The sequence below is a fragment of the Panulirus ornatus genome, chromosome 30 (genome assembly GCF_036320965.1).
Source record: "Panulirus ornatus isolate Po-2019 chromosome 30, ASM3632096v1, whole genome shotgun sequence".
Taxonomy (NCBI): domain Eukaryota; kingdom Metazoa; phylum Arthropoda; class Malacostraca; order Decapoda; family Palinuridae; genus Panulirus; species Panulirus ornatus.
The window spans coordinates 23,004,770-23,026,907 of record NC_092253.1 but is presented as its reverse complement, the minus strand read 5'-3'; the positions used below and the strand labels follow the sequence as shown (position 1 = coordinate 23,026,907).

At 42.5% G+C, this 22,138-nt stretch overlaps 1 long non-coding RNA gene across 2 annotated transcripts in view; it reads right to left on the bottom strand.

Moving 5' to 3' along the window:
* The window catches only part of LOC139758483 (uncharacterized), a 74,513-nt gene extending 54,594 nt beyond the window's left edge, over positions 1 to 19,919 (bottom strand). The window contains exons 1-3 of one of the 2 annotated variants that reach the window (XR_011714838.1): positions 19,486 to 19,919; positions 18,632 to 18,814; positions 15,980 to 16,110 (exon numbers count right to left, since the gene is read on the bottom strand). This is a non-coding gene — a long non-coding RNA (uncharacterized lncRNA). Of the gene's footprint in view, positions 1 to 15,979; positions 16,111 to 18,631 lie in introns of both variants that reach the window. The other variant, XR_011714837.1, reaches the window with a different exon arrangement.
* Positions 19,920 to 22,138: the final 2,219 nt, after the last annotated feature.

Here is a 22,138-nt window from a genome sequence, read left to right as displayed (position 1 = left end):
CAGAAGTGGATCATAGGGTGGGGAAGGGGGCGAAAATTCTGGGAGCCTTGAAGAATGTGTGGAAGTCGAGAACATTATCTCGGAAAGCAAAAATGGGTATGCTTGAAGGAATAGTGGTTCCAACAATGTTGTATGGTTGCGAGGCGTGGGCTATGGATAGAGTTGTGTGCAGGAGGATGGCTGTGCTGGAAATGAGATGTTTGAGGACAATGTGTGGTGTGAGGTGGTTTGATGGAGTAAGTAACGTAAGGGTAAGAGAGATGTGTGGAAATAAAAAGAGCGTGGTTGAGAGAGCAGAAGAGGGTGTTTTGAAATGGTTTGGGCACATGGAGAGAATGAGTGAGGAAAGATTGACCAAGAGGATATATGTGTCGGAGGTGGAGGGAACGAGGAGAAGTGGGAGACCAAATTGGAGGTGGAAAGATGGAGTGAAAAAGATTTTGTGTGATCGGGGCCTGAACATGCAGGAGGGTGAAAGGAGGGCAAGGAATAGAGTGAATTGGATCGATGTGGTATACCGGGGTGGCCGTGCTGTCAGTGGATTGAATCAGGGCATGTGAAGCGTCTGGGGTAAACCATGGAAAGCTGTGTAGGTATGTATATTTGCGTGTGTGGACGTATGTATATACATGTGTATGGGGGTGGGTTGGGCCATTTCTTTCTTCTGTTTCCTTGCGCTACCTCGCAAACGCGGGAGACAGAAAAAAAAAAAATATATATATATATATATATATAGGTTTGTTGAATGTGTTTGATGATAAGAGTGGCAGATATAGGGTGTTTTGGTCGAGGTAGTGTGCAAAGTGAGAGGGTTAGGGAAAATGATTTGGTAAACAGAGAAGAGGTAGTAAAAGCTTTGCAGAAGATGAAAGCCAGCAAGGCAGCGGGTTTGGATGGTATTGCAGTGGAATTTATTAAAAAAGGGGGTGACTGCATTGTTGACTAGTTGGTAAGGTTATTTAATGTATGTATGATTCATGGTGAGGTGCCTGAGGATTGGCGGAATGCTTGCTTAGTGCAATTGTACAAAGGCAAAGGGGACAAAGGTGAGTGCTCAAATTACAGAGGTATAAGTTTGTTGAGTATTCCTGGAAAGTTCTGTGGGGCTTGGATGTGGAAAGGGAGCTGTGGTTTCGGTGTATTATTACATGACAGCTAGAGACTGAGTGTTGTCTTTTCCTAGCGCTACCTCGCACACATGAGGGGGGAGGGGGTTGTTATTTCATGTGCGATGGGGTGGCGATGGGAATTAATAAAGGCAGACTATGAATTATGTACAAGTGTATATATGTATATATCTGTGTGTGTATATATATGTATATGTTGAGATGTATAGGTATGTGTATTTGCGTGTGTGGACGTGTATGTATATACATGTGTATGTGGGTGGGTTTGGCCATTCTTTCGTCTGTTTCCTTGCACTACCTCGCTGATGCTGGAGACAGCGACAAAGCAAAATATAATAAAATATAAATATAACCCTGGCACTGTGGCGTCCTGACACTAAAAGCTTTTCCGACACGTCTGAGCTTATGTATATACGTATGGAACCTGGGAGGAGGGAGATGTATCGGGATTTTATTGCGGTAAGACACAGGAAGATGATTTGGCTAAGAGGAGGGAAGGACCTGGGGTTTAGTTCGAGTAAACTTGGTTTAGGGATATGATACCGAGAGGTGTATATATATATATATATATATATATATATATATATATATATATATATATATATATATATATATATATATATATTTCTTGTGTCTCGCCTGGTGATGTGATTATTACACGAAAGTGCTCTTGGGAACTAATCGTGTAACCGTGCGTTACGTCTATGGACAAACGCCTCTAATGTCAAGGGCTTCTCCTCTCTTGCCTCCCTCTGTGTGTGTGTGTGAGAGAGAGAGAGAGAGAGAGAGAGAGAGAGAGAGAGAGTTTGATCCCTCACACATCAGACATCCTTCACCTTCGCTTTTCATCTTGTGAATAGAACCACCTCCAACACTTCTGGTGGGATCAGGTGTTTGGTTAAGGCAATATGTGATGACGCGTGATCACGTCTTATTTACTATTGTGAGCTATGTATATATATATCTTTCAAACTATTCGCCATTTCCCGCGTTAGCGAGGTAGCGTTAAGAACAGAGAACTGGGCCTTTGAGGGAATATCCTCACCTGGCCCCCTTCTCTGTTCCTTCTTTTGGAAAATAAAAAGAAAATAATGAGAGGGGAGGATTTCCAGCCCCCCGCTCCCTCCCCTTTTAGTCGCCTTCTACGACACGCAGGGAATACGTGGGAAGTATTCTTTCTCCCCTATCCCCAGGGATAATATATATCGATGTGGTATAGAGATGCTCTGTGGAAGGTATTAAGAATATATGGTGTGGGAGGAAAGTTGTTAGAAGCAGTGAAAAGTTTTTATCGAGGATGTAAGGCATGTGTACGTGTAGGAAGAGAGGAAAGTGATTGGTTCTCAGTGAATGTAGGTTTGCGGCAGGGGTGTGTGATGTCTCCATGGTTGTTTAATTTGTTTATGGATGGGGTTGTTAGGGAGGTAAATGCAAGAGTTTTGGAAAGAGGGGCAAGTATGAAGTCTGTTGGGGATGAGAGAGCTTGGGAAGTGAGTCAGTTGTTGTTCGCTGATGATACAGTGCTGGTGGCTGATTCATGTGAGAAACTGCAGAAGCTGGTGACGGAGTTTGGTAAAGTGTGTGGAAGAAGAAAGTTTAGAGTAAATGTGAATAAGAGCAAGGTTATTAGGTACAGTAGGGTTGAGGGTCAAGTCAATTGGGAGGTGAGTTTGAATGGAGAAAAACTGGAGGAAGTGAAGTGTTTTAGATATCTGGGAGTGGACCTGGCAGCGGATGGAACCATGGAAGCGGAAGTGGATCATAGGGTGGGGGAGGGGGCGAAAATTCTGGGGGCCTTGAAGAATGTGTGGAAGTCGAGAACATTATCTTGGAAAGCAAAAATGGGTATGTTTGAAGGAATAGTGGTTCCAACAATGTTGTATGGTTGCGAGGCGTGGGCTATGGATAGAGTTGTGCGCAGGAGGATGGATGTGCTGGAAATGAGATGTTTGAGGACAATGTGTGGTGTGAGGTGGTTTGATCGAGTGAGTAACGTAAGGGTAAGAGAGATGTGTGGAAATAAAAAGAGCGTGGTTGAGAGAGCAGAAGAGGGTGTTTTGAAGTGGTTTGGGCACATGGAGAGGATGAGTGAGGAAAGATTGACCAAGAGGATATATGTGTCGGAGGTGGAGGGAGCAAGGAGAAGAGGGAGACCAAATTGGAGGTGGAAAGATGGAGTGAAAAAGATTTTGTGTGATCGGGGCCTGAACATGCAGGAGGGTGAAAGGAGGGCAAGGAATAGAGTGAATTGGAGCGATGTGGTATACCGGGGTTGACGTGCTGTCAGTGGATTGAATCAGGGCATGTGAAGCGTCTGGGGTAAACCATGGAAAGCTGTGTAGGTATGTATATTTGCGTGTGTGGACGTATGTATATACATGTGTATGGGGGTGGGTTGGGCCATTTCTTTCGTCTGTTTCCTTGCGCTACCTCGCAAACGCGGGAGACAGCGACAAAGTATAAAAAAAAAAAAATAAATAAATATAATATCCTTTCTAATCAACCCACCTCCCACGCTTCTCATGCCACAAGCATCTTTTGCGCACTCCATCACTGATTCCCTAAATACATCCCATTCCTCCTCCTTTTACTTCCATTGTTCTCACCTTTTTCCATTCTGTACTCAGTCTCTCCTGGTACTCCCTCACACAAGTCTCCTTCCCAAGCTCACTTAATCTCACCACCCTCTTCACCCCAACATTCACTCTTCTTTTCTGAAAACCCATACAAATCTTCACCTTAGCCTCCACAAGATAGTAATCAGACATCCCTCCAGTTGCACCTCTCAGCACACACATCCAAAAGTCTCTCTTTCGCGCGCCTGTCAATTAACACATAATCCAATAACACTCTCTGGCCATCTCTCCTACTTACATACGTATACTTATGTATATCTCGCTTTTTAAATCAGGTATTCCCAACCACCAGTCCTTTTTCAGCACATAAATCTACAAGCTCTTCACCATTTCCATTTACAACACTGAACACCCCATGTATACCAATTATTCCCTCAACTGCCACATTACTCACCTTTGCATTCAAATCACCCATCACTATAACCTGGTCTTGTGCATCAAAACCACTAACACACTCATTCAGCTGCTCCCAAAACACTTGCCTCTCATGATCTTTCTTCTCATGCCCAGGTGCATATGCACCAATAATCACCCATCTCTCTCCATCAACTTTCAGTTTTACCCATATTAATCAAGAATTTACTTTCTTACATTCTATCACGTACTCTCACAACTCCTGTTTCAGGAGTACTGCTACTCCTTCCCTTGCTCTTGTCCTCTCCCTAACCCCTGACTTTACTCCCAAGACATTCCCAAACCACTCTTCCCCTGGTGGCTGATTCATGTGAGAAACTGCAGAAGCTGGTGGCTGAGTTTGGGAAAGTGTGTGAAAGAAGAAAGTTAAGAGTAAATGTGAATAAGAGCAAGGTTATTAGGTACAGTAGGGTTGAGGGTCAAGTCAATTGGGAGGTAAGTTTGAATGGAGAAAAACTGGAGGAAGTAAAGTGTTTTAGATATCTGGGAGTGGATCTGGCAGCGGATGGAACCATGGAAGCGGAAGTGAATCATAGGGTGGGGGAGGGGGCGAAAATCCTGGGAGCCTTGAAGAATGTGTGGAAGTCGAGAACATTATCTTGGAAAGCAAAAATGGGTATGTTTGAAGGAATAGTGGTTCCAACAATGTTGTATGGTTGCAAGGCTTGGGCTATGGATAGAGTTGTGCGCAGGAGGGTGGATGTGCTGGAAATGAGATGTTTGAGGACAATGTGTGGTGTGAGGTGGTTTGATCGAGTAAGTAATGTAAGGGTAAGAGAGATGTGTGGAAATAAAAAGAGTGTGGTTGAGAGAGCAGAAGAGGGTGTTTTGAAATGGTTTGGGCACATGGAGAGAATGAGAGGAAAGATTGACCAAGAGGATATATGTGTCGGAGGTGGAGGGAACGAGGAGAAGTGGGAGACCAAATTGGAGGTGGAAAGATGGAGTGAAAAAGATTTTGAGTGATCGGGGCCTGAACATGCAGGAGGGTGAAAGGCGGGCAAGTAATAGAGTGAATTGGATCGATGTAGTATACCGGGGTTGACGTGCTGTCAGTAGATTGAATCAGGGCATATGAAGCGTCTGGGGTAAACCATGGAAAGTTGTGTGGGGCCTGGATGTGGAAAGGGAGCTGTGGTTTCGGGCATTATTGCATGACAGCTAGAGACTGAGTGTGAACGAATGGGGTCTTTGTTGTCTTTTCCTAGCGCTACCTCGCACACATGAGGGGGGGAGGGGGATGGTATTCCATGTGTGGCGAGGTGGCGATGGGAATGAATAAAGGCAGACAGTGTGAATTGTGTGCATGGGTATATATGTATGTGTTTGTGTGTGTATATATATATGTGTACATTGAGATGTATAGGTATGTATATTTGCGTGTGTGGACGTGTATGTATATACATGTGTATCGGGGTGGGTTGGGCCATTTCTTTCGTCTGTTTCCTTGCGCTACCTTCGCAAACGCAGGAGACAGCGACAAAGCAAAATAAATAAAAAATAAATAAATATAATATATATATACATAAGCCCATACAAGCACATATACATACATACACAGATATATGTACACATGTACATATTCATATTTGCCTTCATCCATTCTTAGCAGCATCCTGCCCCAAAGGAAACAGAATCGCTGTTCCATCAATCTTCATGCACTTCACCATGATTCAAATATACATTGAATATTACCAACCAATCGACAAGCCACCCCCTTTCTTAATAAATTTAACTGCAATACCATCCAACCCTGCCCCCTTGCCAGATTTCATCTGCAAGGCTTTCACCATCTCTTCTTGTTCCACCAAAACACCCTATATCTGCCACTCTGTCATCAAAAAGCATTCAACGAACCTTCAAAATACTCCATCTCCTCATTCCTCACCATCACTACCTGTTATCACTTACCCCCTTCAATGATGTTCCCATTTTTGTTCTCGTCTTGCGCACATTATTAACCTCCTTCCAAAATGTCATTTTATTCTCCCTAAAGTTTAATGAAACTCTCTCACCCCAACTCTCAACTGCCCTCTTTTTCACCTCTTGCACCTTCCTCTTGACCTCCTGCCACTTTCTCTTATACTTTGTACATTGTACAAAGGCAAAGGGGATAAAGATGAGTTTTCAAACTACAAAGACAAGTTTGCTGAGTATGCCTGGAAAATTGTATGGGAGGTATTGATTGAGAGGGTGAAGGCATGCACAGATCATCAGACTGGGGAGGAGTAGTGTGGTTTCAGAAGTGGTAAAGGATGTGTGGATCAGGAGGTTGCTTTGAAGAAAGTGTGAGAAATACTTGGAGAAACATACGGATTTGTATTTGGCATTAATGGATCTGGAGAAAGCATGTGACAGGGTGGATAGAGATGCTCTTTGGGAGGTCTTAAGAGTATATGGTGTGGGAGGTAAGCTGTTAAAAGCAGTGAATAGTTTTTATCAAGGGTATAAAGCATGTGTATGAGAGGTAAGAGAGGAAAGTAATTGGTTCCCAGTTAAAGTTGGTCTGTGGCAAGGGTGTGATGTCCCCATGGTTTTTAATTTTGGTTCTGGACAGGGTGGTTAGGGAGGTAAATGCAAGAGTTTTGCAAAGAGGGGCAAGTATGTAGTCTGTTGGGGATGAGAGGGCCTGGAAAGTGAGTCAGTTGTTGTTCACCAATGATACAGCTCTGGTGGCTGATTCAAGTGAGAAACTGCTTAGGTTGGTGACTGAGTTTGGAAAAGTGTGTGAAAGAAGAAAGTTGAGAAAAAATGTGAATAAGAGCAAGGTTATTATGTTCAGCAAGGGTGGAGGGACAAGTTAGCTGGGATGTGAGTTTGAATGGAGAAAAACTGGAGTAAGTGAAGTGTTTTAGATATCTGGGAGTGGACTTGGCAGCGAATGGAACCATGGAAGTGAGTCACAGGGTGGGGAGGGGGTGAACATTCTGGAAGTGATGAAGAATGTGTGGAAAGATAGAATCTTATCCAAGAGAGCAAAAATGGGTATTTCTAAAGGAATAGTAGTTCCAACAATATTATATGGTTGCGAGGCATGGGCTATAGATAGGGTTGTACGAAGGAGGGTGGATGAGTTGGAAACAAATGTTTAAGGACAATATGTGGCATGAGATGGTTTGATAGAGTAAATAATGAAACAGTAAGAGAGATGTTTTTAATAAAGAGTGGTTGAGATAGCAGAAGAGGGTGTGTTGAAATGGTTTGTACATACGGAGAAAATTAGTAAGGAAAGGTTGACGAAGAGGATATATGTGTCAGAGGTGGAGAGAACAAGAAGCAAGAGACCAACTTGGAGGTGGAAGGATGGAGTGAAAGATTTTGAGTGATCTGGGCCTGAACATTTTGGAGGGTGAGATGCATGCAAGGAAGAGAGTGAATTAGAATGATGTGGTATACCGGGGTTGATGTGCTGTCAATGGACTGACCCAGGGCATGTGAAACATCGAGGGTAAACCATGGAAAAGTCTGTGGGGCCTGGATATGGATAGGGAGCTGTGGTTTCACTGCATTACACATGGCAGTTAGAGACTGAGCATGAACGAATGTGGTTTTTTTTTTTTTTTTTTTTTTTTTTTTTGTCTGTTTTCCTGGCACTACCTTGCTGACATGGGGTGGCAATGCTGTTTACTGTAGGGCAGGGTAGCAACAGGAATGGATGAAGGCAAGCAAGTATGAATATGTACGTGTGTATATATATATGCATGTCTGCGTATATGTTGACATGTACATATATGTATATGAGAAGATGGGTCTTTCTTTGTGTTTCCTAGCGCTACCTCGCTGATGCAGGAAATGGCAATCCTGGGGACAGGGGAGAAAGAATACTTCCCATGTATTCCCTGTGTGACATAAAAGGGGAGGTAGTTGGAGAAGGGAAATCCTCCCCTCCCGTTTTCTTAATTTTCCTAAAGAAGGAACAGAGAAGGGGGCCAAGAGAGGATATTCCCTCTTAGGGTGTGTTCTTAAAGCTACCTCACTAGCGCAGGAAATGGCGAATATGTATGAAAAAAGAAGTTGCTTGTGGCATGAGAGAGGTGGGCAGAATAGAAAGGGTAGTGATTGGTGGGATGAAGAAGTAAGATTGTTAGTGAAAGAGAAGAGAGAGGTATTTGGACGATTTCTGCAGGGAAGTAGTGCGAATGACTTGGAGATGTATAAAAGAAAGAGGCAGGAGGTCAAGAGAAAAGTGCAAGAGGTGAAAAAGAGGGCATATGAGAGTTGGGGTGAGAAAGTACCATTTAATTTTTTTTTTTTCATACTATTCGCTATTTCCTGCGATAGCGTGGTAGCGTTAAGAACAGAGGACTGGGCCTCTGAGGGAATATCCTCACTTGGCCCCTTCTCTGTTCCTTCTTTGAGAAAATTAAAAAAAAACAAGAGGGGAGGATTTCCAGCCCCCCGCTCCCTCCCCTTTTAGTCGCCTTCTACAACACGCAGGTAATACGTGGGAAGTATTCTTTCTCCCCATCCCCAGGGATAATATATATTAAGGTATTAAGAATATATGGTGTGGGAGGAAAGTTGTTAGAAGCAGTGAAAAGTTTTTATCGAGGATGTAAGGCATGTGTACGTGTAGGAAGAGAGGAAAGTGATTGGTTCTCAGTGAATGTAGGTTTGCGGCAGGGGTGTGTGATGTCTCCATAGTTGTTTAATTTATTTATGGATGGGGTTGTTAGGGAGGTAAATGCAAGAGTTTTGGAAAGAGGGGCAAGTATGAAGTCTGTTGGGGATGAGAGAGCTTGGGAAGTGAGTCAGTTGTTGTTCGCTGATGATACAGCGCTGGTGGCTGATTCGTGTGAGAAACTGCAGAAGCTGGTGACTGAGTTTGGTAAAGTGTGTGGAACAAGAAAGTTAAGAGTAAATGTGAATAAGAGCAAGGTTATTAGGTACAGTAGGGTTGAGGGTCAAGTCAATTGGGAGGTGAGTTTGAATGGAGAAAAACTGGAGGAAGTGAAGTGTTTTAGATATCTGGGAGTGGATCTGGCAGCGGATGGAACCATGGAAGCGGAAGTGGATCATAGGGTGGGGGAGGGGGCGAAAATTCTGGGGGCCTTGAAGAATGTGTGGAAGTCGAGAACATTATCTCGGAAAGCAAAAATGGGTATGTTTGAAGGAATAGTGGTTCCAACAATGTTGTATGGTTGCGAGGCGTGGGCTATGGATGGAGTTGTGCGCAGGAGGATGGATGTGCTGGAAATGAGATGTTTGAGGACAATGTGTGGTGTGAGGTGGTTTGATCAAGTGAGTAACGTAAGGATAAGAGAGATGTGTGGAAATAAAAAGAGCGTGGTTGAGAGAGCAGAAGAGGGTGTTTTGAAGTGGTTTGGGCACATGGAGAGGATGAGTGAGGAAAGATTGACCAAGAGGATATATGTGTCGGAGTTGGAGGGAGCAAGGAGAAGAGGGAGACCAAATTGGAGGTGGAAAGATGGAGTGAAAAAGATTTTGTGTGATCGGGGCCTGAACATGCAGGAGGGTGAAAGGAGGGCAAGGAATAGAGTGAATTGGAGCGATGTGGTATACCGGGGTTGACGTGCTGTCAGTGGATTGAATCAAGGCATGTGAAGCGTCTGGGGTAAACCATGGAAAGCTGTGTAGGTATGTATATTTGCGTGTGTGGACGTATGTATATACATGTGTATGGGGGGGGTTGGGCCATTTCTTTCGTCTGTTTCCTTGCGCTACCTCGCAAACGCGGGAGACAGCGACAAAGTATAAAAAAAAAAAATATATATTTAAGAATATATGGTGTGGGAGGAAAGTTGTTAGAAGCAGTGAAAAGTTTTTATCGAGGATGTATATATATATATATATACATACATATATATTTTTTTTTTTCATACTATTCGCTATTTCCCGCGATAGCGAGGTAGTGTTAAGAACAGAGGACTGGGCCTTTGAGGGAATATCCTCACCTGGCCCTCTTCTCTGTTCCTTCTTTTGGAAAATTAAAAAAAAAAAAAAAAAGTGTGGAAAAAAAGAGCGTGGTTGAGAGAGCAGAAGAGGGTGTTTTGAAATGGTTTGGGCACATGGAGAGAATGAGTGAGGAAAGATTGACCAAGAGGATATATGTGTCGGAGGTGGAGGGAACGAGAAGTGGGAGACCAAATTGGAGGTGGAAAGATGGAGTGAAAAAGATTTTGTGCGATCGGGGCCTGAACATGCAGGAGGGTGAAAGGAGGGCAAGGAATAGAGTGAATTGGATCAATGTGGTATACCGCGGTTGACGTGCTGTCAGTGGATTGAATCAGGGCATGTGGGGCGTCTGGGGTGAACCATGGAAAGCTGTGTAGGTATGTATATTTGCGTGTGTGGACGTATGTATATACATGTGTATGGGGGTGGGTTGGGCCACTTCTTTCGTCTGTTTCCTTGCGCTACCTCACAAACGCGGGAAACCGGCAAAAAAAAATATATACATATATATATATATATATATATATATATATATATATATATATATATATATATATATATATATATATATATATATATATATTTGGACGATTTTTGCAGGGAAAAAATGCAATTGAGTGGGAGATGTACAAAAGAAAGAGACAGGAGGTCAAGAGAAAGGTGCAAGAGGTGAAAAAAAGGGCAAATGAGAGTTGGGGTGAGAGAGTATCATTAAATTTTAGGGAGAATAAAAAGATGTTCTGGAAGGAGGTAAATAAAGTGCGTAAGACAAGGGAGCAAATGGGAAATTCGGTGAAGGGCGCAAGTGGGGAGGTGATAACAAGTAGTGGTGATGTGAGAAGGAGATGGAGTGAGTATTTTGAAGGTTTGTTGAATGTGTTTGATGATAGAGTGGCAGATATAGGGTGTTTTGGTCGAGGTGGTGTGCAAAGTGAAAGGGTTAGGGAAAATGATTTGGTAAACAGAGAAGAGGTAGTGAAAGCTTTGCGGAAGATGAAAGCCGGCAAGGCAGCAGGTTTGGATGGTATTGCAGTGGAATTTATTAAAAAAGGGGGTGACTGTATTGTTGACTGGTTGGTAAGGTTATTTAATGTATGTATGACTCATGGTGAGGTGCCTGAGGATTGGCGGAATGCGTGCATAGTGCCATTGTACAAAGGCAAAGGGGATAAGAGTGAGTGCTCAAATTACAGAGGTATAAGTTTGTTGAGTATTCCTGGTAAATTATATGGGAGGGTATTGATTGAGAGAGTGAAGGCATGTACAGAGCATCAGATTGGGGAAGAGCAGTGTGGTTTCAGAAGTGGTAGAGGATGTGTGGATCAGGTGTTTGCTTTGAAGAATGTATGTGAGAAATACTTAGAAAAGCAAATGGATTTGTATGTAGCATTTATGGATCTGGAGAAGGCATATGACAGAGTTGATAGAGATGCTCTGTGGAAGGTATTAAGAATATATGGTGTGGGAGGAAAGTTGTTAGAAGCAGTGAAAAGTTTTTATCGAGGATGTAAGGCATGTGTACGTGTAGGAAGAGAGGAAAGTGATTGGTTCTCAGTGAATGTAGGTTTGCGGCAGGGGTGTGTGATGTCTCCATAGTTGTTTAATTTGTTTATGGATGGGGTTGTTAGGGAGGTAAATGCAAGAGTTTTGGAAAGAGGGGCAAGTATGAAGTCTGTTGGGGATGAGAGAGCTTGGGAAGTGAGTCAGTTGTTGTTCGCTGATGATACAGCGCTGGTGGCTGATTCATGTGAGAAACTGCAGAAGCTGGTGACTGAGTTTGGAAAAGTGTGTGGAAGAAGAAAGTTAAGAGTAAATGTGAATAAGAGCAAGGTTATTAGGTACAGTAGGGTTGAGGGTCAAGTCAATTGGGAGGTGAGTTTGAATGGAGAAAAACTGGAGGAAGTGGAGTGTTTTAGATATCTGGGAGTGGATCTGGCAGCGGATGGAACCATGGAAGCGGAAGTGGATCATAGGGTGGGGGAGGGGGCGAAAATCCTGGGGGCCTTGAAGAATGTGTGGAAGTCGAGAACATTATCTCGGAAAGCAAAAATGGGTATGTTTGAAGGAATAGTGGTTCCAACAATGTTGTATGGTTGCGAGGCGTGGGCTATGGATAGAGTTGTGCGCAGGAGGATGGATGTGCTGGAAATGAGATGTTTGAGGACAATGTGTGGTGTGAGGTGGTTTGATCGAGTGAGTAACGTAAGGGTAAGAGAGATGTGTGGAAATAAAAAGAGCGTGGTTGAGAGAGCAGAAGAGGGTGTTTTGAAGTGGTTTGGGCACATGGAGAGGATGAGTGAGGAAAGATTGACCAAGAGGATATATGTGTCGGAGGTGGAGGGAACAAGGAGAAGAGGGAGACCAAATTGGAGGTGGAAAGATGGAGTGAAAAAGATTTTGTGTGATCGGGGCCTGAACATGCAGGAGGGTGAAAGGAGGGCAAGGAATAGAGTGAATTGGAGCGATGTGGTATACCGGGGTTGACGTGCTGTCAGTGGATTGAAGCAGGGCATGTGAAGCGTCTGGGGTAAACCATGGAAAGCTGTGTAGGTATGTATATTTGCGTGTGTGGACGTATGTATATACATGTGTATGGGGGGGGGGGGGGGTTGGGCCATTTCTTTCGTCTGTTTCCTTGCGCTACCTCGCAAACGTGGGAGACAGCGACAAAGTATAATAAAATAATAATATAAATATATATATATATATATATAGACCCCGTTGCTCACCATAGTGAGACGAAGGGTATTCGAGTACTTAGTATTTCGAAGTGTAGTTGTTTCCTATTATACAGTCCCTTAGCCTAGCGGTTAGCATGCCTGCCTCTTGCACAAGGGGTCCCAGGTTCGATCCTGGCTGATGGAGCTTTGTATGTTCTATGAAGGTGCGCGTTCATATACACTTTATTCGTATATATATATATATATATATATATATATATATATATATATATATATATTATATATATATATATATATATATATATATGGAGGCTAAGGTGAAGATTAGTATGGGTTTTCAGAAAAGAAGAGTGAATGTTGGGGTGAAGAAGGTGGTGAGAGTAAGTGAGCTTGGGAAGGAGACCTGTGTGAAGAAGTATCAGGAGAGACTGTGTACAGAATGGAAAAAGGTGAGAACAATGGAAGTAAGGGGAGTGGGGGAGGAATGGGATGTATTTAGGGAATCAGTGATGGATTGCGCAAAAGATGCTTGTGGCATGAGAAGAGTGGGAGGTGGGCTGTTTAGAAAGGGTAGTGAGTGGTGGGATGAAGAAGTAAGAGTATTAGTGAAAGAGAAGAGAGAGGCATTTGGACGATTTTTGCAGGGAAAAAATGCAATTGAGTGGGAGAAGTATAAAAGAAAGAGACAGGAGGTCAAGAGAAAGGTGCAAGAGGTGAAAAAAAGGGCAAATGAGAGTTAGGGTGAGAGACTATCAGTAAATTTTAGGGAGAATAAAAAGATGTTCTGGAAGGAGGTAAATAGGGTGCGTAAGACAAGGGAGCAAATGGGAACTTCAGTAAAGGGCGTAAATGGGGAGGTGATAACAAGTAGTGGTGATGTGAGAAGGAGATGGAATGAGTATTTTGAAGGTTTGTTGAATGTGTCTGATGACAGAGTGGCAGATATAGGGTGTTTGGGTCGAGGTGGTGTGCAAAGTGAGAGGGTTAGGGAAAATGATTTGGTAAACAGAGAAGAGGTAGTAAAAGCTTTGCGGAAGATGAAAGCCGGCAAGGCAGCAGGTTTGGATGGTATTGCAGTGGAATTTATTAAAAAAGGGGGTGACTGTGTTGTTGACTGGTTGGTAAGGATATTCAATGTATGTATGGCGGAATGCATGCATCGTGCCATTGTACAAAGGCAAAGGGGATAAAAGTGAGTGCTCAAAATTACAGATATTAGTTTGTTGAGTATTCCTGGGAAATTATATGGGAGGGTATTGATTGAGAGGGTCAAGGCATGTACAGAGCATCAGATTGGGGAAGAGCAGTGGAGTTTCAGAAGTGGTAGAGGATATGTGGATCAGGTGTTTGCCTTGAAGAATGTATGTGAGAAATACATAGAAAAGCAAATGGATTTGTATGTAGCATATATGGATCTGGAGAATGCATATGATTGAGGTGATAGAGATGCTCTGTGGAAGGTATTAAGAATATATGGTGTGGGAGGCAAGTTGTTAGAAGCAGTGAAAAGTTTTTATCGAGGACGTAAGGCATGTGTACGTGTAGGAAGAGAGGAAAGTGATTGGTTCTCAATGAATGTTGGTTTGTGGCAGGGATGCGAGATGTCTCCACGGTTGTTTAATTTGTTTATGGATGGGGTTGTTAGGGAGGTGAATGCAAGAGTTTTGGAAAGAGGCAAGTATGCAGTTTGCTGTGGATGAGAGAGCTTGGGAAGTGAGTCAATTGCTGTTCGCTGATAATACAGCACTGGTGGCTGATTTGGGTGAGAAACTGCAGAAGCTGGTGGCTGTTTGGTAAAGTGTGTGAGAGAAGAAAGCTGAGAGTAAGTGTGAATAAGAGCAAAGTTATTAGGTACAGTAGGGCTAAGGGGCAAGTCAACTGGGAGGTAAGTTTGAATGGAGAAAAACTGGAGGAAGTGAAGTGTTTTAGATATCTGGGAGTGGATTTGGCAGCAGATGGAACCATGGAAGCGGAAGTGAATCATAGGGTGGGGGAGGAGGCGAAAGTTCTGGGAGCATTGAAGAATGTGTGGAAGTCGAGAATGTTATCTTGGAAAGCAAAAATGGGTATGTTTGAAGGAATAGTGGTTCCAACAATGTTATATGGTTGCGAGGCGTGGGCTATAGATAGAGATGTGCAGAGGAGGGTCGATGTGCTGGAAATGAGATGTTTGAGGACAATATGTGGTGTGAGGTGGTTTGACTGAGTAAGTAATGAAAGGGTAAGAGAGATGTGTTTTGTGGTGGTAAAAAGAGTGTGGTTGAGAGAGCAGAAGAGGGTGTTTTGAAATGGTTTGGGCACATGGAGAGAATGAGTGAGGAAAGATTGACAAAGAGGATATATGTGTCACAGGTGGAGGGAACGAGAAGTGGGAGACCAAATTGGAGGTGGAAAGATGGAGTGAAAAAGATTTTGAGTGATCGGGGCCTGAACATGCAGGAGGGTGAAAGGCGTGCAAGGAATAGAGTGAATTGGAACGATGTGGTATACCAGGGTCGAAGTGCTGTCAATGGATTGAACCAGGGCATGTGAAGCGTCTGGGGTAAAACATGGAAAGTTCTGTGCGGTCTGGATGTGGAAAGGGAGCTGTGATTTCAGTGTATTATACATGATAGCTAGAGACCGAGTGTGAACAAATGTGGCCTTTGTTGTCTTTTCCTAGTGCTACCTCGCGCACATGCGGGGGGAGGGGGTTGTTATTTTATGTGTGGTGGGGTGGCGATGGGAATGAATAAAGGCAGACTGTATGAATTATGTACATGTGTATATATGTATATGTCTATGTGTGTATATATATGTATACATTGAGATGTATATGTATGTATATTTGCGTGTGTGGACGTGTAAGTATATACATGTGTATGTGGGTGGATTGGGGCCATTCTTTCATATGTTTCCCTGCGCTACCTCACTAACACGGGAGACAGCGACAAAGTGAAATTAAATAATACATAACAAAAATATATAATGATAATAATAATAATTGTTGGTATTTTAGAACATAGCTTTCAAGTTACTGAAAATGGTAAATTTGAAAAAGTGTAAATAACCTAGTTTCACAACTTACTAAAGCCTGTGGGTCACAGCCTCCAGGTATGTGCTTCAGCTTAGAAAACCACTGGGGGTTAAGCTCTCAGACCTATCATAAAGTATACATAAGGTAAGTTCTAAAAAGTCAAACACAGAACTGCAGAGATTGACTTACTTGACTCCTGTGGGTCCAGAGTAGATTGTGTTACAAGAGAGATTCCACAGCCTCATCTCTAAGTACAGTAACACTTCTGTTGGCAGCCATAATGTAGTGGTTCAACTGGAGGGAGTGTGCTGGACTCATGTCTGTCAGAGATTAAAGGAGTCACAAGTCTAGATTCCTTTGGTAGAAGATAAGATCTTCACAAATCAGGGGAAATTGAAGCAAAAACGTAAAACATGCGCAAATGAAGTTAGTATGCTTCATATGCTACAGAGAAGTAAAACACTGTGCAAGGACAGTGTATGTGAATAAACTAAAAGCTCGGCACAGATTTTGATTTCACAAGTTTACTCGCTAAGATATGTGACCATGACCCCAGCATCCCGAATTCGAAGTCGGAAATTAACGACTAATTCCGTTACATCGCAAACTCAGTCCGACGATAAGGCTGAATTGCCGATAAGGTGGAGAGGAGGGCCACCTGAGGCCTCTGGGAAATGAAATAAATGGGCCACTCACTTCGCGAGGTTAACCCGTACCTGTCCTCCCCCGTCTCTTCCGTCAAACACACTTTACATCCCCGCAAAATCATCTTGCAGAAAACATGTATATAACTACGGTGTCCAGGTTACAATAAACATGTAACATTGCTGAAATTAAAACTTAATTCATCTCTCACTATCCGCAGGGGGGTGTATGTCAGTGGTGCAGCTTACCACCCATGCTGCCTCATCAGCGTATCACCTCAGTTAATTCAATACCTATCATTGTAGCCTCACACCGTGGAGTAACCTTTAAATGACCGATGACTTAAAACGCTTACGAAAAAAATTAAGATGAAAAAACCCATAGTATTACATATGTAATTAAAAGAATACATCAACCGTAGTATAACAAAATATATAACAACTTGTAATCCCCAAGAGAATTATGGAGGGTGTGCGTCATTCACATGGTCAAAGTTTTAAGCAACGCATATGTGCGTGTCATATCGCTGATACGCATAGATTCCCCATGGATGTGAAGCGCTGGAGGGTTTACATGAGTTTAAATGAGAACGACAACCAACAGGAGGCCTGATTGAGCCACGACTGGGTTGTCTGGAAAAAATCGACAAAAAATGTAATTCCGCTAATTTTTTAAGCTATCACCAACTCCCCGCTGCTGCACAATAGCCTTCTACTGTCCCCGTTAACGCTGTCATTTATACGTTTATTTCTGGCGCTTTTCTCAAACGACTTTTGAAGGTATTTCTAATTTTGGAATTCACTACGTCTGACAACTTATTCCAGTGCTCAACACACCTATAGGAAAAGAAGCTTTTTTCCCACGTCCGTACTACATCTTTAAGCTTTGGGTTTTACTCCATTTGTCCCAGTAACCATATTTTCTTGCATTTCGAAAAGATGTTCGTGGTCTACTTTATCAAACTTGTTCAGAATTTTGGACAGTTGGATTAAGTCGCCGCGAAGTATACGTTTTTTTATAATAAAGAAGATACAATCGTTTTGTCTCTCTTCGTATGCCATATTTCTAAGGGATGGGATCAATTCTGTCGCGCATTTACCTATATACTACGAAGCATTCTACTAATGTAAGCAGGCCAGAATTACTCGATTTGAATATTCAGGATGATCATAATCTGATGTCACCTGCAATGTATTGTGATGCCTAGCTGCAGCTTAAAATTTTTAGAAACTGGTGGTGACTGCGGTTGGGTCCTTGAATTCACTGTGGTGACGGGTGGTGGGAAGCTCGTGTGCCTAAGAGCTGAAGTTAAGGGCGGGGATAATATGTAGGTTGTCTCCCACCTACTGTACACAAGGCTTCCTAATTCTGGCTCAAAGTTAAACCGAGTGTATTTGAGAAAAATTTGCTAATAACTTCACCACAATTATCTGATAACGTATTACCTCAATCTGACCAAGATACAAACATCCACCAAATTTGTTTACAAATGCCTCATTATTTTTAACTTGTCGGAAGGTGCAAAGCAAAAAGAACTTTTTCCTAAATGCTCTTAGTTACTACTATCTTGGCGTCCACATGCACAACTACTAGTTTGGTGCAGTCAGTTTTTGATGGATACAATTAATCAATATCACTAAGCTTTTATTCTTCAACCGGCTACCGGCTATCTAAAATAACCGTCGACCAAGATTTTTGGAAAAAAAAAAACCTTATATTCTTAAATTTACTTTTTTTTTCAGAGACCCAAGAACACTGGTCACTGAAATACTAACCGTTAAAACTCAAGACGCAACAAGAATACAGAACTTAATGTAACAAAAATTTTATCAATTTCAAAACGCTGATATATACTATACTCTGGAATTCATGGGCCTATTTTCCAAAACATTCTAACATAACGAATTTTTGGTAGATATGGGTCCTTACATAAGGGCGAACTCGTATATACTGATTCTTCATCCAATCCATATATTTTAGGATTGGAGCAAGTCACTGATTTCTGACAAATGCCGAGTTCCTAAAAACTGACATGATTTTTCCTGGAGACTATAGTATTACAACACTGATGCGTTCCCAGGGTAAATTTTCGGTCACCCTAACTTCAGTTTCACTGAACTTATTATAAGACAATAATTCAACAAATCAAAAAACTCTAATGGAATAAAAAAAAAAAGAAGTTACATGGTTACTCACCAAATTGTAGGATAGCGATTGTCTGTCCAGAATGAGAGGTGCAAGTTTGGGGTGGAGGGACTTCCAGTCTTCTTGATTTTGTGGTAATTGTAGTTTCCTAAAATTTGCGAACCAACCAGAACTTGCTTGAAATGTCTTCGCTGTTCCTTCTTCGGCAGCCATGTCATCATATATACCCCGAGCCTTTGCTTGTAACAATCGCAAGTAGGGTGGAGGAAAGTTTCATGAGTTTGGTGTTCAATCCATACAAATGCATAACATTCGCTCCATTCTCTCCATAATTTAACTTTGGGAATACCAGGTTTTACATGTACTCAGTGACGTCGCACTCTCCTTGTCCTTTTCACTATCACGAATAGTAATAACAAACTTAATGCTTAAATTAGTTAACCCTTTCCTTTAGTTCCTCTCCGTTACACAATTCCCAGACACATAACACTTTAAAGGCCACTGAACCTCCTTGTACAAACACAAGCGACCATAATACGTCAACCAGTTAGTACTCATACTCGCACTCCTGAGTTGAAGTTGGCACTAGCCTCACCATCTACAGTGCTACACTTATAGCGTAGAACAGCACCTCACAGGTGAATGTCAAATTGCTGTAGAATACCTAAACCAGGTCTAACATTAAACTCTCCACACCGTGAATATGCATTCAGGTTTCCGGCTCCAGCCAAACAATCCAACAACCACGAAATTAAAGACGCGCCACCAGCCGTTGCTCAACGCCCAAGATTCCTGCAATTTTCGGTATACTCCAATTTCTATTACAGCCCACACATTCTTCAAACTACCTTCAGCGTTTCACTTCCATACATGCAACGTCCCCATCCCCTCTGACGATCACATACCTGTTTATTTGTGTTTTTCTCCTAGTCCTCGTCCACGGAAAACGGTTTAAAAATGGCCGGCCTCTCTGTTCCCCCACCAGCGCCATCTACACCTTGGCGCGCGAAATTTGAATCCCTCGCTCTCATTACATAAGCGTTTATTAAAGTATTACTGAACACACTTAATCCATGACTAAATTCATAGTTAGTTAAGTGTTGATACAATGCTTGTTGGCTTGTTTTCTTTCATTTCACTTCATATAAAACAATAAATCTACTTTTAGTGAATGACATGCAACCACTCGTGGTGACGACACGATGCCTGATAGCTTTATCGTTCAATTATGTCTCTCCTCATAACTGCACTTGGAATATGCTTGATACGTATGAAAGATAAACTCAAAACAATCTTAGACACTTGTTATGAATAAAAGGAGTGGAAAATTGGAAACAATTTGATAGAATGGAGAAACATGCTCTGTACATGTCTTTACCCTCTCAGTCAATATTATATATATATATATATATATATATATAATATATATATATATATATATATATATATATATATAACATATGGGTAAAATTGAAGTTCAGAAAGAGGAGTGAATGTTGGGGTGAAGAAGGTGGTGAGAGTAAGTGAGCTTGGGAAGGAGACCTGTGTGGGGAAAGTACCAGGAGAGACTGTGTACAGAATGGAAAAAGGTGAGAACAATGGAAGTAAGGGGAGTGGGGGAGGAATGGATGTATTTAGGGAATCAGTGATGGATTGCGCAAAAGATGCTTGTGGCATGAGAAGAGTGGGAGGTGGCTGTTTAGAAAGGGTAGTGAGTGGTGGGATGAAGAAGTAAGAGTATTAGTGAAAGAGAGAGAGAGGGCATTTGGACGATTTTTGCAGGGAAAAAATGCAATTGAGTGGGAGAAGTATAAAGAAAGAGACAGGAGGTCAAGAGAAAGGTGCAAGAGGTGAAAAAAAGGGCAAATGAGAGTTGGGGTGAGAGACTATCAGTAAATTTTAGGAGAATAAAAAGATGTTCTGGAAGGAGGTAAATAGGGTGCGTAAGACAAGGGAGCAAATGGGAACTTCAGTGAAGGGCGTAAATGGGGAGGTGATAACAAGTAGTGGTGATGTGAGAAGGAGATGGATGAGTATTTTGAAGGTTTGTTGAATGTGTCTGATGACAGAGTGGCAGATAAAAGGGTGTTTTGGTCGAGGTGGTGTGCAAAGTGAGAGGGTTAGGGAAAATGATTTGGTAAATAGAGAAGAGGTAGTAAAAGCTTTGCGGAAGATGAAAGCCGGCAAGGCAGCAGGTTTGGATGGTATTGCAGTGGAATTTATTAAAAAAGGGGGTGACTGTATTGTTGACTGGTTGGTAAGGTTATTTAATGTATGTATGACTCATGGTGAGGTGCCTGAGGATTGGCGGAATGCGTGCATAGTGCCATTGTACAAAGGCAAAGGGGATAAGAGTGAGTGCTCAAATTACAGAGGTATAAGTTTGTTGAGTATTCCTGGTAAATTATATGGGAGGGTATTGATTGAGAGGGTGAAGGCATGTACAGAGCATCAGATTGGGGAAGAGCAGTGCGGTTTCAGAAGTGGTAGAGGATGTGTGGATCAGGTGTTTGCTTTGAAGAATGTATGTGAGAAATACTTAGAAAAGCAAATGGATTTGTATGTAGCATTTATGGATCTGGAGAAGGCATATGATAGAGTTGATAGAGATGCTCTGTGGAAGGTATTAAGAATATATGGTGTGGGAGGCAAGTTGTTAGAAGCAGTGAAAAGTTTTTATCGAGGATGTAAGGCATGTGTACGTGTAGGAAGAGAGGAAAGTGATTGGTTCTCAGTGAATGTAGGTTTGCGGCAGGGGTGTGTGATGTCTCCATGGTTGTTTAATTTGTTTATGGATGGGGTTGTTAGGGAGGTAAATGCAAGAGTCCTGGAAAGAGGGGCAAGTATGAAGTCTGTTGGGGATGAGAGAGCTTGGGAAGTGAGTCAGTTGTTGTTCGCTGATGATACAGCGCTGGTGGCTGATTCATGTGAGAAACTGCAGAAGCTGGTGACTGAGTTTGGTAAAGTGTGTGGAAGAAGAAAGTTAAGAGTAAATGTGAATAAGAGCAAGGTTATTAGGTACAGTAGGGTTGAGGGTCAAGTCAATTGGGAGGTGAGTTTGAATGGAGAAAAACTGGAGGAAGTGAAGTGTTTTAGATATCTGGGAGTGGATCTGTCAGCGGATGGAACCATGGAAGCGGAAGTGGATCATAGGGTGGGGGAGGGGGTGAAAGTTTTGGGAGCCTTGAAAAATGTGTGGAAGTCGAGAACATTATCTCGGAAAGCAAAATGGGTATGTTTGAAGGAATAGTGGTTCCAACAATGTTGTATGGTTGCGAGGCGTGGGCTATGGATAGAGTTGTGCGCAGGAGGATGGATGTGCTGGAAATGAGATGTTTGAGGACAATGTGTGGTGTGAGGTGGTTTGATCGAGTAAGTAACGTAAGGGTAAGAGAGATGTGTGGAAATAAAAAGAGCGTGGTTGAGAGAGCAGAAGAGGGTGTTTTGAAATGGTTTGGGCACATGGAGAGAATGAGTGAGGAAAGATTGACCAAGAGGATATATGTGTCGGAGGTGGAGGGAACGAGGAGAAGAGGGAGACCAAACTGGAGGTGGAAA